The sequence below is a fragment of the Triticum aestivum genome, chromosome 6B, assembly GCF_018294505.1.
Source record: "Triticum aestivum cultivar Chinese Spring chromosome 6B, IWGSC CS RefSeq v2.1, whole genome shotgun sequence".
NCBI lineage: Eukaryota > Viridiplantae > Streptophyta > Magnoliopsida > Poales > Poaceae > Triticum > Triticum aestivum.
In genome coordinates, this window is record NC_057810.1 from 717128122 (window position 1) to 717143970 (window position 15849).

Below are 15849 nucleotides of genomic sequence, written 5' to 3' on the forward strand. Positions count from 1 at the left end.
AGACGCTCCGCTGGAAGACCTACACCAACCCGACCGTGGCCGAGGAACGGGGGAGAAAGGGGAGCGGCCGAATCCGGACCGGCACATCCCGTGCCAGCGACAGGTGGCGCGACCGGATCGAGGCCGCCCATCCCTCCAACCGAACTCCCCGCCGAGCACGAGGAAAGGAGGAGGATGAGGAGCGGACGCATCCGGACCAGCAAACTGTGCCAGCGACAGGTGGCGCGACCGCATCGAGGCCACCCGTCCGTCCTACCTAGCTCCTCCGCGGAACCCCCGTGATGCCCCACCATGGTAGCTGGCACATATCTCCGCGAGGCCATCTGCAAACGCGCGCCCGCCAAGGAGGGAAACCAAATCGACCCGCCGCCGTAGCCCAGGAAGCTCACCAGGGAGGCCCTCCCGCGCCGAGCGCCGCCATCCAGGCGCAAGGGCCCGCCTAGACGAGGGTTGCCCACCTCCACCGCTGCCGCGCCGCCCCCACACCATCGAGATGCCGCGAAAGGGCCGCCCGCGGCCCGCAGCGTCAGGGGCGGATCCGGACGCGCCGCCGCGCCATCACCACCCGCTGGCCTGCCGCACCCGCACTGCAGCGCCGCCACCCCCACCAGCATAGCCACGGCAGAGGGCGGCCGCCCGCAGCCTAGTGCGCCCCCGACCGCGCCTCGTGGCGACCAGATCTGAGCGCCGCCGCCAGAGGCGCCCACGCCATCCCCGGCCAGCACGAGCGCGCCACCACCGCGCCGCCTGTCCCGTCGCCAGCCTGCACCGCCGCTGCACCTCAACGCCGATGAGCAGCCACGCCGGCGCGCCCGTCGCCAAGCGCTGCGTCCCCGACCGGCCGCCGCATCCCGCGCCGAAGCCGCCGCGCGAGGAGACAAGGAACCCCGCCGCCGCCGGCGACGACCGGGCTTCGTCCGGCCGCGCCCTCGGGCGGCGGCGAGGGGGAGGAGAGTAGAGGGGGGAGACCCGGCGGCAGCGGCGGCTAGGGTTCCCTCTCGGTCACGCGCGGGGCGACGCGAGAGGGAACAGAGGAAAAAAGCAGGACACGTGCTTTCGAGCTAACTGCTCGGCGGTCATTCTTTGGATGTGCACTGGCAAAGCAGACACGCATGGCTGGCTGTTGCCGCTGCACTGTCACTGGTCTGGTGTAAATGCACATGATGGAGCAAGTGTGAAGATGCTGCAACTTGCTGTAGCCGGCATTGCTTTTGCCAGGATTCAGTGAATTTGTATGTCAGTTCACTGTGTAGATGGCAGCTAGCATTCGGTGAATTTTTATGTCGGTTCACTGCGTAAGAGACAGCTAGAGTCGAGTTGATCTTCACCATGTAATAAGAGGTTGTGCGTGTGTAGCCAGTACTCAGTCGGAAAAAGAAAGAAAAGAAAGGCATTGGTTGCACATCAAGGCTCCCAACGGCGGAGAATATAGCGAGTAGTCCATGTTGCACGTCGTAGCGGAGACAGCCCTCCCGTGAGAGGCTTGTAACTTGTTTGTAAAAAATTCTCCACTTCTATCTATCAATACAAAGACACACGATTCTCGCACGTGTTCTTGAAAAAAAAGGCATTGGTTGCCTGAAACCTGTGTGTGCGTGCTGAACCGCCGCTCTGTTTTCTCCCCTGACCGAGCAGTTTGTGCGTGTTTGTGTGTGTCCACCGGCGAGCGAGTGATTCAGGGGCACAACGGCACAGTCTCTCACTAGTACAGAAGGATCCATTCCACATGCTTGAAAGTGAAGATCGCGTAAAAAACAGGGTAATCCAGATGAAAACTGTTCGATTGGGCGATTCGCGTAAAAAAATGTCCAAATAGTGGTAGAAATATGAATTCACTCTCCCAAATATAATACATACATCATCGAAGCCTATGACCAATGTTGAAAACCAATAAATCAAGAGCATGCACATCTTCTAGCTAGAGCAAGTCCTCAAAATCACCGTGATTATTCAGGCCATAATCTATGTGCGTGTTGGCTGTTCAGCCGAAGTAGCCGACCAATTTTTTCCGTGGGCATGGTCTCTTTGGACCTGTGCCTCGCAGCTGTCTCCCAGAACCTGGTAATCTCCTCCCGCCGGCTTTCCTCCGCGGCAGCCCTCACCTCTCCCGGAACCTGGCTCCTTCCACCACGTCTTATTTGCCCACTCTGCAATTTTCTCCGTTTTATCCTGCAATCTGGACAAAGATCAGTGTTGGCTTTTGAACTGTAGATCAAATCGCGACCGAAGGTAATACAGGTACGTGTGTAAAGCTGGCTCGAAGCAAGCAGGCAAGCAGGTTAATTGATTCACAGGAGCAATACGTTGCCCGTGTAACCGCTACGTGAACCAGGCTTGCTAGCTAGCTCTAGTCGATCGGATCGAATCGATTACGACGGAGCAACTCAGCGGAACTCAGCGAACACAAACGAATCGGTGTACTGCCAAAGGCTCTTGACGTGCCTTGGTTTTCCTTATTGCTTTCAACTGATCGGTGTTACAAGGGCTGGGGGTAGACGCATATATATATGCTAAGCATAGCCTACTGCTAATCCTACTCCGTGTAGTACTGCTAATCCTACTCGGTTTGCAATACTAACCAAACTAGGGCACACATGCATGTGCCGTGCAATCTTGGATTCGTGCTTAACTCTAACAATCAGTACACAGAGTTAGTTAGTAGGAGTATATAACAAGTTACATGTGCTTGTTTTCATGTTTATTATGTGTACAGCTTCCAATATTTTACCATGATTCTGTCACGCAAGAGGTGAGCATGAGCATATCCTGACGTCATACTCTGAATCTGAACTTTGCAACTAAAGGGTCCGCCAGGAAGGCAACTAGGCAAGGTCGAGACTCGGAGTCCAGACCTCTTGTGTTCTGAGCTTCACGTCAAGGGCCGCCTTGTGCTTGGTGTCGTTCTCCCACGACACGACAACATCGACGACATCTTCTGCTCGGCCCTGAAGCACGGCATTTTTCCGGTTAAGAGTTTAGACTGGCCAAACACACATGCATAGAGGAGGATTTATTTATGCAAAATTCAGTTGAGTTGAGTTTGGGCCATCTTTACTTTTAGGAAACGCATGCAATTAATTCACGAACAAACAAATGTGTGTACACTTGTACAGCACAGTTACTTGCATGCCATATTTCTTACATCATCACGAAACACAAGGTGCATTAGATTAGAAAACTGCAGGTACCTCACATATGCTGTATTTGCTAATATATTATTTTATCTTAAGGGTACAGAACGCAGTTCTCTAGCTAGGGATTCTGGGAGTATAGTATGCACGACAACGAGAATAAAGATATACTAGGTTTGACTAAGTACGTACCAGCAGGGTGCAGGGAGGCAGATCCATCCTCGCAGAGAATGATGAATGTTTCGATCTTAGAAATGCAGTGATGATGAACCTTTGGCGTTGCACCCTAATTGCTCAAAAAGACAGACGAACAATCATGTGAGGCAATGAGAGAGATAAATAGATCTTGTAGATTAAAGTACATGCTCTTTCATGGGAGAAAAAGTTAGTACCTTGATTCCGGCAACGCATTATCAGTCCAAGCGTAGAGTAGGGCGGTTGGGATGTGCGTTGGCTGCTTCCCGAATGGCAGCTTCTGCAGCCTCAACTCTGTCGTCCTCGTCTCCCCATACTACACATCTGATTTTAACGAGGCTGAGGAGATTTTCTATTCCGAGATCAAAATCACCGCTGGTACCGGGAGACCCAGTTTCTTCTGCGTTAAATACTATCAAGAGGTCATCTACCAAGGGCATGGCTCCAGCCGCAAAGGTCAAATTCATCACAGCACACTGACTATCAAAAATAAATATCCTCAAGCATGGGAATCCAACTTCACCACAGACTATGACCCTTGTAACTTCGAGCTCTTCTGTTAATGAGGTATTTCTAATTTCATGGCCATCAATTCTCAGAATCAGACAATGCAGAACAGGTAAGCCTCCAAGGATATATAAATCTTCCTGCTCAGCTCTCACCAATTCAAGGCGTAATTTCTGGAGGTTGATAAGGGAGCCCACCCAATTTGGAACATGGGGAATACTAGAATTCAAGACTTTCAGCTTCTGGAGGCTAAGTGGCATAGGGCACAAAGACTCCCTTACAAATTCAGGGCCGTCACAAACAGTTAGAGAGAGAAGGTTCCCTAGGTTTGTAAGGGAAGTGGCAATAATAGTTTTCTTGGACTCATTTTCAGCGTCCATTCCGTCAACAAAATAATAATCCTCAAAATGAAGGTGCAATACTTTCAGACTCTGCATCTGCTCAAATTCTTGCAGGAAGTTAAATGACTGACAATAGACATTGACATGCTTCAATTTCTCCAGTGCTTGCAGCTTGGGAATTCCACAAGGAAGTGTTACATACAGGTTTACCAATAGGTGCACCAGTCTCTTGAGATTGACAATAGATGCTGGTAACTCATAAACAGACGTATCAGTTAAGTCCAGTATCTCTAAGCACCATAGGCGTCCAATTTGTTCTGGGAGGTTGCTTACTTTCTTCACCCCATGAAGGCTCAGGTACCTCAGCTGAAACAAGTTATCTATATTTTTAAGATGATGGTTCTCCAGTTGTTTGCAACCTTCAAAGTCCAGAAAACGCAAATGCCTGAACTTATCCATAGAAGGGATTTTCACAGATTCTCCAAACACATCAAGTGATCGGACATGAGACAACACCAAGCCTTTTGGCACTATCAATTCTTTTTGCTTGCCGGCTTGCAGGGACAGCCGGCGAACTCGTGTGCCAACAGTTAAACTAGGAACACCTACCAAAGTAACAAAGTTTTCTTCGATGGATTTGGATATGATGAAATCAAGAACTGTGTCATGAATTCGACAGTACTTTACCATACCATATTTGTTGGTTTCCGCAGGTTGGATCAAACTCCTATTGATGAGCTCATTAAAACACCTTTCACCAAACTCATATGTTGTACTATATCCGGCTTCTGTATGAATTAATCTTTCAGCAATCCACCTCTTTATCAAAATTTTCTTACTGATAATAGAATCTTCAGGGAATATACTCAAACATAAAAGACAAGATTTCAGATGAGCAGGCAGATCAAAGTAACTAAGTGATAGTATCTTCATCATTCCTTCAACACTGGGATTTCTTTGAAGTGCTCGACCAATCGAATCTTCAACTTGTTTCCATGGACCCTCTGTCCTTTCAGTATTAGCCAACAAACCAGATATAGCAATGATTGCCAAAGGCAATCCAGCACATTTTCTCAAAATATGCTCAGAAACCTTTTTAAGGTATGAGGGGCAATTTTCTTCGACGTTGAATAATCTTGTGTAAAACAATTGCCTGGAGTGCACCATGTCAAGAGGCCTTATGCAATAAATATCTCCACTAAATGGTGTTGAACGACATGATTCAGCAACATCATTTATACGAGTAGTAGTGATTATGATACTGCCTGAACTTTTCACCGGAAATGCATGCTTAAGAACATGCCATGTATCCACATCCCATATGTCATCAACAACAACAAAATACCTACACAAGGATACATGGTTGATATCAGTGTGGTAATGAAATAAAGTCGTATAAAATAAGATAGACAAATACATAAAACAATAAACATGTTCACGGTGGCAACATACAAATCTATATCTACTAATAAAGCAAGGTGTGTTTCTCCGACTTTCATCCATTCACCGTTGAAAAGATTTTTTTTTCTATCCGAGGTGGTGCTAAATTTTTGTGCGTCTATCTGTTTTTCTTTTCGACACAAGTGTGTCTGTCTGCTAGAAAAGGAAAACTGATTTCTCCAGAATTTCGTATGTGGGTTATGCGCGTTCTGGACCAACAAAGACAACTCGCTTATTTTCCTGCCCACGCATACGGAAAAACACTATGTGCGGTACGCCGCGACACTTAGTCAGGGCTTTCGCACAGGGCGCCCAAGACTGGGCCGACCCGGTTATTTTTCTGTTCCATTCTCTTTTTCTTTCCAATTTTTTCTTTCTTCCGTGAATTAAAAAATGTTCAAAATTACAATTTTTGTTCAAATTTTCGAAAACTTTTAAACTTCTAAAATTGTGTTCCAATTTTGAAACTGTTCAGAACCTAAAAAAAATCTCTTTCCCAATTTGTTCAAAATTCAAAAAATGTTCCCAATTTTTTAAAATGATTTTTTCCAAAAAATCGAGATTATCTAAAACTATGCATTTAAAAAATAGAAATTCGGAAAATATTCTAGTTTTAGCGAAATGTTCGCAAATACAAAATAATGTTCCCGTTTAAAAATATAGTTTATGAAATTGTTCTGAATGTACAAAACACGTTCCTGTTTTTAAAAACTGTTCACAAATTAAAAAACGTATATTTTTATAAAGGCTCATTGTTTCAAAAAATTGTGAATAAAAAATGATCATGTTTAATTTTTTTTCATGTTTTCCAAAAATGTGCGGAATTTTCAAAAAAATATTTCAGGTTTCTATGAATATTGGGCAATTCATAATATGTATTATTTTAGAAGTTAAAAAAATCAAAAAATGTTTCAAATATGACGCAACAATATAATTAATAATATTCGCACTGGCCATTGGTTAGCATTATGCGTTTGTTCTGGTCGCTAGCAGCACGTGGTTGAGTATTTGAGGCCATGAGTTTATCATTTAATGTGTCCTTTTTTTAGTTTTACTTGCACCTTACAGATGAGGTCTTTTGTTGCCTGTCAGTGGGCTGACCCAGACGTGAACTGCTAGGGGTCCCACGCGCTATTTGACGCAACTAGTGTCATATAGTAGCTCCCACGCTGCTAACCCAAGGAAAAGGAAAAATATACGTATAGATTTTGTTCCGTCCGTTCCACACATAATTTCTGAAGTTTTCCGTTTGTCTCGCGGGTGGACCAAACTGTGCCTAGACAGATGAGCAACAAAAAATTTAGGCCGCGAGGGGATTGAACTACGGACCTTTCGTATTGTGCTGATGGCCAAAATCAACTCAGCTAGCTTGAAATTATGATATGAATAGTCCCACCTTAGAGCATTATACTAAATCACACCAATTTTTATATGTCCCTAGGTTGTTAGGAAATAAGAAGGTTGTCTGACAATAAGAAAGTTGTTTCAAGAATCATGAGTAGAATGAGGGACTCCATAAATTATTGCCAGTGATAGCTTGCGCGTGCCAATAAAATTGAAAATGTTGGTTAGCTATAATTAAAAGAAATTGTGGGCACATACCAATAAAAGAGAATGTGCTGGTTTGGCTCTAATTAAAAAAATTATGGGCACGTGCTAAAATAACCAAAGAGAATAAACCCTGATAAACAAGGGACATTCATTCTTGGTTATGCGATCATTATGCTAATATAACGGGATTTATGTGCTGTAATTAGTAATCCATCCATTTATGCCGTTGTAGAAGAGAGTGGTCGAAGCAACCATTCCTCGAAGGTCTCCACGCAGCAACCAAATGAGGTAGCCACAACCCTAAGACGGAGGCGGACCCGGAGAAAACAGAAGTCATGAGTTGGGTAGTCACCGTCATGCCGACCAACTCCACCACTCTCAAGATTTCATTGGCTAAACATGACCCGCGAGAAGTCCACAGCTCCTTGCTCTGTCGCCCACCACCACGGAGACTGTTTTTGACTGACAAATCAATTATTTCTCCCATTGATTCTCATAAATAAATACCCTAAGTAAGAAATCTGACACATGTGTTAAACTTGCGTCTATTGCTGACACAAATCTTGTGCGTATATTGGTACGTGCTAATTTGTTAGGCAGATTATGGGGAGTTGGGTGATCTGGTACTTTCTCCGTTAGAAAAAGCTTATCCCTCAAATGGTTTAAATGGATGTATCTAGCACTAACTTGGTACTAGATATATTCATTTGAGGGACAAGCTTTTTCAGACGGAGGGAGTACATCTTTAGTTTGAAGGGATCACTGAAGGAGAAGGTGGCCAAGAAATAAGGTGACGTGCATGGCATAGCCTACCCAAAACTGGTAATGAGATAAAGTACTCCAAAAAATGGTTTAAATAGATGTATCTAGCACTAACTTGGTACTAGATATATTCATTTGAGGGACAAGCTTTTTCAGACGGAGGGAGTACATCTTTAGTTTGAAGGGATCACTGAAGGAGAAGGTGGCCGAGAAATAAGGTGACGTGCATGGCATAGCCTACCCAAAACTGGTAATGAGATAAAGTACTCCAAAAAATGGTTTGATCGCAAAAAACTTATGAAGAGAAGTGAGCTGATAAGATGGTTAAAGGCCATTGCAGTGAACATTCGAGGGAACCTGGTGATGCATCATGGGTTGCTATCGTGACTCCGGAGGGCTCCGCACCGCCACTGACAAAAAACTCCGTGGCCGCCCATCATCCTCATGCAGTAGCCGGAGGAGGCATAAAGGAAAAGCCCCAATGGCAGATGGCAGAGGAGAGGACGCACGCGACCCACGTCTGCGCCCCCTTCTCCCTATCTCGGCTCCATCACCACGAACAGATCTAGTTCCTTGCCCCATGTGACTAACCTCCCCCATTAGCCTCACCTCGTCCAGCCCGACACGCTCATATCTGTGTCAGTCCCTCCCCCCTGAGATCCCTGTGCACTATGCCAGACGCGCCTCTCCGGCTCCGCTACAATCGGGTGTCATGACTGTGGGCTTCACCTTCGCATGCCCGTGTTGGGCGACGCAAGCCGGTGCGTCAGATTCTCTATCATAGCTACCACTTCACCCTCCCTATTAATGGAGTTGCCACACATTCGATGCCCTGCTCCACCACCACCTTCCACCTCTTCACGGTTGTGTCCTAACGCATCCTTGTACCCCCAAGTGGCGATCCACCCCAATTACCTCCAAGCCTAACACACTCCTTCTCCGCCACCTTGTGCTAATGTGCGTGCGGCACGCACTCCTAGCCAAACCCTTGCTCCATCAATGGGTCTGGGTTGCGTTCTCGGCGCTCTGGTTCACCATTCCACCTCGTTCCCTCCATGACTAAGGTGACGTCGAGCGTGCCAACTCCGACCATCATCGCCCACTTGAGCCATCATGCTCCAACCCGCCTCTTCCTGTTCTGGTGGCCTATGGTGCCCCTCACTCTCCCCGTGCTGGGTCGTGTCCTACGACGGGATACTCCATGTGCGGGCAACCTTCACACCTCTCAAGTCCAAAGAGCACTTTTGCCTCCCATTTCTCCTTCCCTTTTTTTGCCAGCCCTGCATTGGTTGGTGACAGCCAGTTGTCGGAATCGTATGTTGGCATGGGTGTTGTGTTCAGGAGGCATCGGTGTGCTGTGCTAAAACAAGAGAAATCCAGGAGAATGCCATGTCGGCGGCCGCCGATTAGAAAAGACGATGCATGTTGATGTGGTGACTCTGATGTGCACCACTCCCATGATGGTGGCTTGCCATTCTCCTCCTTGCAAGGTGAAACCTGGTGAACTTGTCTCTCACCATGTCAGTTTCCTTCTCAGCAACACGCTAATATCCTATTCTCACCAGGAGAGCCTCATTTTTTACCCCATACATAGTTACCGCGTCAACATGCATCGTCTCACCATGTCAGTTTCCTTCTCAGCAACACACTAATATCCTCTTGTCTCCATGAGAGCCTCCTTTCTTACCACATACATAGTTACCGCGTCAACATGCATCATCTCACCATGTCGGTTTCCTTCTCAGCAACATAATAATATCCTCTTCTCACCATGAGAGGTGTTTTATGTTTTCCTGTTCTTGCTTCGGCATTATGTTGACCCCTCAGGCTGTATGGTTTTTCGATATGGCTTTCCTCATTGATGAAGGTTTTAGATCCGCTCTTCCTCAAAAATTGGATCATGGCTCTCGGCCAGGTGTCCCTCATATACCAGATCATTTTCTTTGAAATAGAATCAGTATTCAGGTGGGGATATCCCTCCCCCATGACATGTTCAAAATATAAGAGGCATGAGCCTAGTTAATATAGGCAGGAAAACAAAAAAAATCCCACATTGGAGAACCTCTAGCTTGGTCTCCAAATGTTCTCTGTCACCATAATAAACGTCCATTTAGTGATTTTGGATGAAAAGGCCGATCTAGCCACCATCTTGCCCCCCTCAATACTTAGAGGTTTGGGGGCATTGCTTTGGAGTGCGCTCCATTGCCAACCACACACATGGGTGAAAGTTTCACTTGTCTCCTCATCCTCTCATGCGTCACATCTTCTCTCCCTACAGTAGTGTAGACAGGAATACGCTCATCTTCTCTCGCTTTGTTTCTTTTTTCTATTTTCTTTGGGCTTGTTGAGCTGTGCCCTCAGCAATTCCCTATGACTTTGTTGTGGTACTTGGGTGTGTGTGTGTGAACCTGTTGTGGTTGTATGTCTTGTGGCGGTTTGCTTTATCTATAAAGCGGGGCGAAAGCCTTTTTCGGTAATGGGAAACGAGCCAGTTAATGGTGGTGACCGCCTAGCCAACTGCCTACGTCATTTTTTGTCATGTTACTTTCCATATTATTCCCACCACCCATGGCCCGCGGCTATAAAATAGTTTTTGCTTCCCCATGTTGGCTCATCTCCCCTCCCCCCACAGCTCCACTTTCACTTTCAGCATGCTCACCATGTCACTTTCCATGTGGCCGGACTGGATGGCGCTCGCAGAGGAGGAGGAATGGATGTTGGACTAGGAGGAAGAGGAGGAAGAGGATGCCCACATCACTGATGAGAAGGAATTTAATTAGATCGGTGTGATGCACTGGGAGGATCCCAACCTTCTCGTTGAGTGGGAAGATTGGTATCCTCTGATGCACGTGCTAGATTGGGATCCCCAGTACGACGACATGAAGATCATGTATGGGAAGGAGGGGTATCCTCAAAGCTAGATTCAAGGGTCGGCTCCCTGTCGCCTCACTGTTAAAGGGGCATGGGCTGAGCACTATGCAGCCTACGCCTCGGTCGTCTGCCTCAGCGAAAACTTCTAGGAAACTGTTGTTGGATAGGAGTTTACAACAAAGAGAGAGGATGCCAAATGGTCCATGTTTCGACGAGGTGATGGTGAAATTACCATATCGGATCGCGCCATCTTGGGCATTCCCTCCGCCGGTCAAGCCGTCCCCGGCCTCGGTGACCGTTGTGGCGGCGGCGGACCAACACATAGCCGCTCCTAGAGTTTGACCTGCCTCGTCCCATATGCACGTGCCCCATGCATCGTATTCCCCATCGAAGTGGGGCTTGAAATCACGCTATATATGATCTCTACATATATGTAAAAGCGATAAATTTTGAACACCTATGCTATGAAAATTTCGCTAAGCCACCCCCCCCTCTTAGTAAGAACCTGGTAATGCAATGTTTCCTCGGAAGTGTTGAATCTCTCCAATTGAGTGTATATAACTTATGAGTTGATTCAGCCAAAAAATGAGAATGAAAAATAATTATGGAGGCTCTGGTGTGGGGACTCTTAGTTTGTGTGTCGCCTGGACAGCCTCCAAAATATTATGGAGAGTGATCCATGCTCTTTATGGAGGCTTCCAATACGAAGACTTTGTTAGAGTTACTCTTATAAAATGTATGAGTGATTTTAGTACTAGAGGGCCGAGGTTAGCTACTTGATCTACTCCCTAAGAGCATGGCTATTGGAGCAAGTATAATAAAATGACGTAAGGAGGCTATAGAAGTTGCCACATCATATTTGTGCTAAGTTGGAGGAAAAGAAAAGAAGCGGCTTGTAGATTTATTCCCACCAATAGCATGGGATTCAAAAAACTTTGTAGTGAGGTAGGTTCGATATTAGTTGGGTAGTATATTTGTATAGCTTACTATTATATAGGTATGCTATTAGACTAACCATAGGTCACATGCTAATGAGATATTGCCAGCAAATGGCTCTATTATTATCCTTTGTCATAGTACATATGATGATATTAGCTATTAGATATTAATTTGCCTTGGAGCATCTGTAGAGGTGACTCTTGTAGGAGAGTCCATTGTACTTGGTATAGATGATAGTGTCATGTAAGCAGACTATAAACGGAAAATACACAGGAGCTCCCTGGTGCTCCGCACCCCTATAGGAAAAATATTCGTAAAAAATTCCCAGAAAATCAAAAAAAACTAAAATTTCGGGATGTCAAACCTGGTCCCCCAGTCTACTCCCATGTGAAATTTCGTGAAAAAAATACCCAAAAACCTATCCGTGGCGAAGGAATTACTGCCCGGAAAAAAATGTACCCAAACAGTGTTTTGCTATACATAGGAAATTTTTTTCTTTTTTGCCGCGAATACGTTTCCTGGTATTTTTTTCACCAAATCTCAGACGGGAGTACGTCGGTAAACCACGTTTGATATTCCAAAATCCCAGATTTTTTTATCAAATTTCTTGGTATTGTTTTCATGGTATTGTACATATAGGGGTGCGGAGCACCTGAAAGCTCTAAATCCTCGTCCGCCTATAAACCCCTTATTATAGTTACTCTAAGGCTATCTAATATGCTCAATGATAGGAGTAGCTGTGTTTAAACATTTTTTAATACCAAAGGTAAACTAAAGGACATAAATCACGGATGTGGTTCCTAAGATATGTGGTTTTTGGTCCTCTTTCTATTTTTATTTACTTGGCATCAACATCCAATTGACACAAAACTTTTTGTACCAACTGATAAATTAAATGGGCATCAACCTACACGGAACTAGTTTTTTACAAAAATACAAGATGATTAAGATGTGAAGTACCTAAATAACTTTATTAACTATATACTTGAGAATGAGAGGTCAAAATAGAAATTGTACCTTTTGTCTGCCAGGAAATCGGCGATCTTGCTAATGAGTTGTTGTTACTACCTGCTTCAGTGTTAGCATAATCTTTCCCACTGACTTCACTAAAAATAGTTCTCATGATATTCATCATCTCTGGATTTCTAGACACAGATATGAAGGCCTGACATTGGAATTCTCCTTTGAGATCTTCATACACTTGATTTGCAAGAGTTGTCTTGCCCATTCCACCGGATCCTACTATGGATACCAACTTTATTTTCTCTTGTGTTGACACACCTTGAGTCAATAGTTTAATTAACTCAGCCTTGGGTTCATCAATTCCGACAAGCTCGGAGGCATGCTGAAAGATAGCAAGAGCTCTAGGATCAATGGTTGTATTCTTGGCCTTGGAGAAGGCCTCATGGGCCTTGTACCTTGCATTCCTCTCCGCCACCTCGATGATTTGCTTCTTCAGATCTCCTATCTCGTTGCCTATTCGCCGACGAGCCTTCATCTTCCCCATCTTTCCCAATGAGTTCTTCATCTTCTCCAAGAAGCCATCTGGCTTTGTATCTTTGCTGCCGACACTTTGCATGAAGTCATCAATGGAGTCCTCCATGTCATAGGAGAGCTCCCGGACCTCATTCATCCACACCTTATCCTGAACATCAGGATCCTCCTCCTCTGACATCTTCAGAAGAAACGCTTCCATGGCGGTGAGTTCGCTAGAGAGCGATTTGATGTCACCACGCACGCACGCCTTTGAAACGCTTGTACTCGTCACCCAAAAGGGTGGCCAGCTTCCCAAGGACGGGCTTCAAGGCACCCGTCGCCGCACTCACCAGAGCCGCCTCCATGGTTGCGCTTGGTGCTAGCTCAGAAGCTCGCTCAGTTAGTTTTGTGTGTATGAATTGGATGCGAAAGCAGTGTAAGCGGAATGATGCTACCCCTCTTGATCGGGCTTATAGCGCTAGCCAGCTAGCTTAATTAGTTGCATGATTGCATCGACCGGCCATATTTAAACAATTAGTTTTGCATCAAGTTGCTCTAATAAAACAAGTAATCAATCCACTTGCTTAATTAAGATATGCTAAAGTTATGCCGCCCCACGTTGAACGATGCTCAGATGTCATGGGCTGTACTCTCCTCGCGTTGGGTGCTGCTACCAAGTTGGTCCAAGTCAATTGTTCATCCAGCTAGAGCTGTTCACACGCACACCCCTCCACGTTGCTCGCTCACGACAAACTCTCTTGACCCGAAATATGCGGCTTCTTGTTCGGTAATAAACGCTTAATCATACCGCATCATTAGATGCCAACTGTCTTAATCAGCACTCGTACATTTGTGTTTAATAAACTCTCTAGCTTAACAAGTCTTATTACCATGTTCGTCGACTCACGTTGCTGGGGCCCAGTTGCACGAAACTATACTTCTTATTTTCCGTAGTTAGCCCACTAATCGGTGACTCCAAACTCCAAAGACAATTGTTTTCATAGTTAACACACTTATCTCTGACTGTAAAGATGTGGTGCTTAATTTTTGTACTCATTAGGAAAGATGGGGAAGATGAAGGCTCCTCGTCGGATGGGCAAGATTGTGAATATAGCACCCTTGAACATCATGATGTACTCACCACCCCCCCCCTCCCACACACACACACACCACCACCACCAAAGTGCCTATGGCGTGCTTGGCAACCAGTGCGAGGCCCAACTAAGCCCGCGCAGTGCGAAAGTCACGCGTTTGGTAAGCTGGGATGCGTGCGTTTGTCGGTGTGCACGAAACATAAAGCTATCACACGCAATGCTGACGAAGAACTGCTAAATCGGTCATTTTTTACAAGCCAAGCTCGAGCGACCCGTTGCCCTTGTCTGCAGCCGCCGGGATGTTGGGGAACGTAGTAATTTCAAAAAAATTCCTACGCACACGCAAGATCATGGTGATGATATAGCAACGAGAGGGGAGAGTGTTCGTCCACGTACCCTCGTAGACCGTAAGCGAAAGCGTTAGCACAACGCGGTTGATGTAGTCGTACCTCTTCATGATCCGACCAATCCAAGCACCGAACGTACGGGGCCTCCGAGTTCAGCACACGTTCAGCTCGATGACGATCTCCGGCCCTCCGATCCAGCAAAGGCTCCGGAAATGAGTTCCGTCAGCACGACGGCGTGGTGACGATGTTGATGTTCTACCGGTGCAGGGCTTCGCCTAAGCTTCGCGACGATATGACCGAGGTGGAATATGGTGGAGGGGGGCACCGCACACGGCTAAGGAACGATCCGTAGATCAACTTGTGTGTCTCTGGGGTGCCCCCCCGCCCCCGTATATAAAGGAGCCAGGGGGAGGAGGCCGCCGGCCTAAGGGGGCGCGCCAAGGGGGGAGTCCTACTCCCACCGGGAGTTGGACTCCCCTTTTCCAAGTTGGAGTAGGAGAGAAGGGGGAAAGAGGAGGAGGAGGGGAAGGAAAGGGGGGGCGCCGCCCCCCTTCCCTTGTCCTATTCGGACTAGGAGGGGGATGCGCCTTCAAAGACGGCGTCAAGAACAGAGAACTGAGTTTGAAATTTGGTCGAACCGGTGACATGACCTTGAGTCGGATGATGGAGATTGCTACCAAGTACGCCAACGGCGAAGAAGAAGACCGACTTTGAAGCGGCAAGCACAAGCCGAGTCAGTCGGAAAAAGGAAACACCAGTCGGAAACTGAAGCGGAAGGCTGAACCGGCAGCTCCTGGAGAGGCTCTGGCCGTGACTCAAGGAAAGTTAAAGGGGAAACCAAAAGGATCCTGGAACCCCAAGAAGGTAAAGGATAAAGAAGGGAACGACGTGATGGATATGCCGTGTCACATTCACACGAAGAAAGATGAAGAGGGGAATATCATTTACCCAAAGCACACCACTCGCCAATGTCGACTCCTGATCCAGCAGTTTCAGGGAAAACAGTCTAAGGACAAGGAAAAGGAGTCGGACAAGGCCGAAGACAAAGAGGACAGTGAGGGAGGATATCCGCATATCAACTCCACTCTGATGATCTTTGCAGATGTGGAAAGCAGAAGTCGACTGAAAGTGATTAACCGAGAGGTGAACATGGTTGCCCCAGCAAAGGCAAATTATCTGAAGTGGTCTCAAACAC

The 15849-nt window shown here is 46.5% G+C and overlaps 1 pseudogene; it reads right to left on the bottom strand.

Annotated features, from left to right (window-relative positions):
- Nucleotides 1–1813: 1813 nt before the first annotated feature.
- Nucleotides 1814–13604, bottom strand: LOC123139964 (disease resistance protein RGA5-like; annotated as a pseudogene).
- Between the last annotated feature and the right edge of the window lie 2245 nt (nucleotides 13605–15849).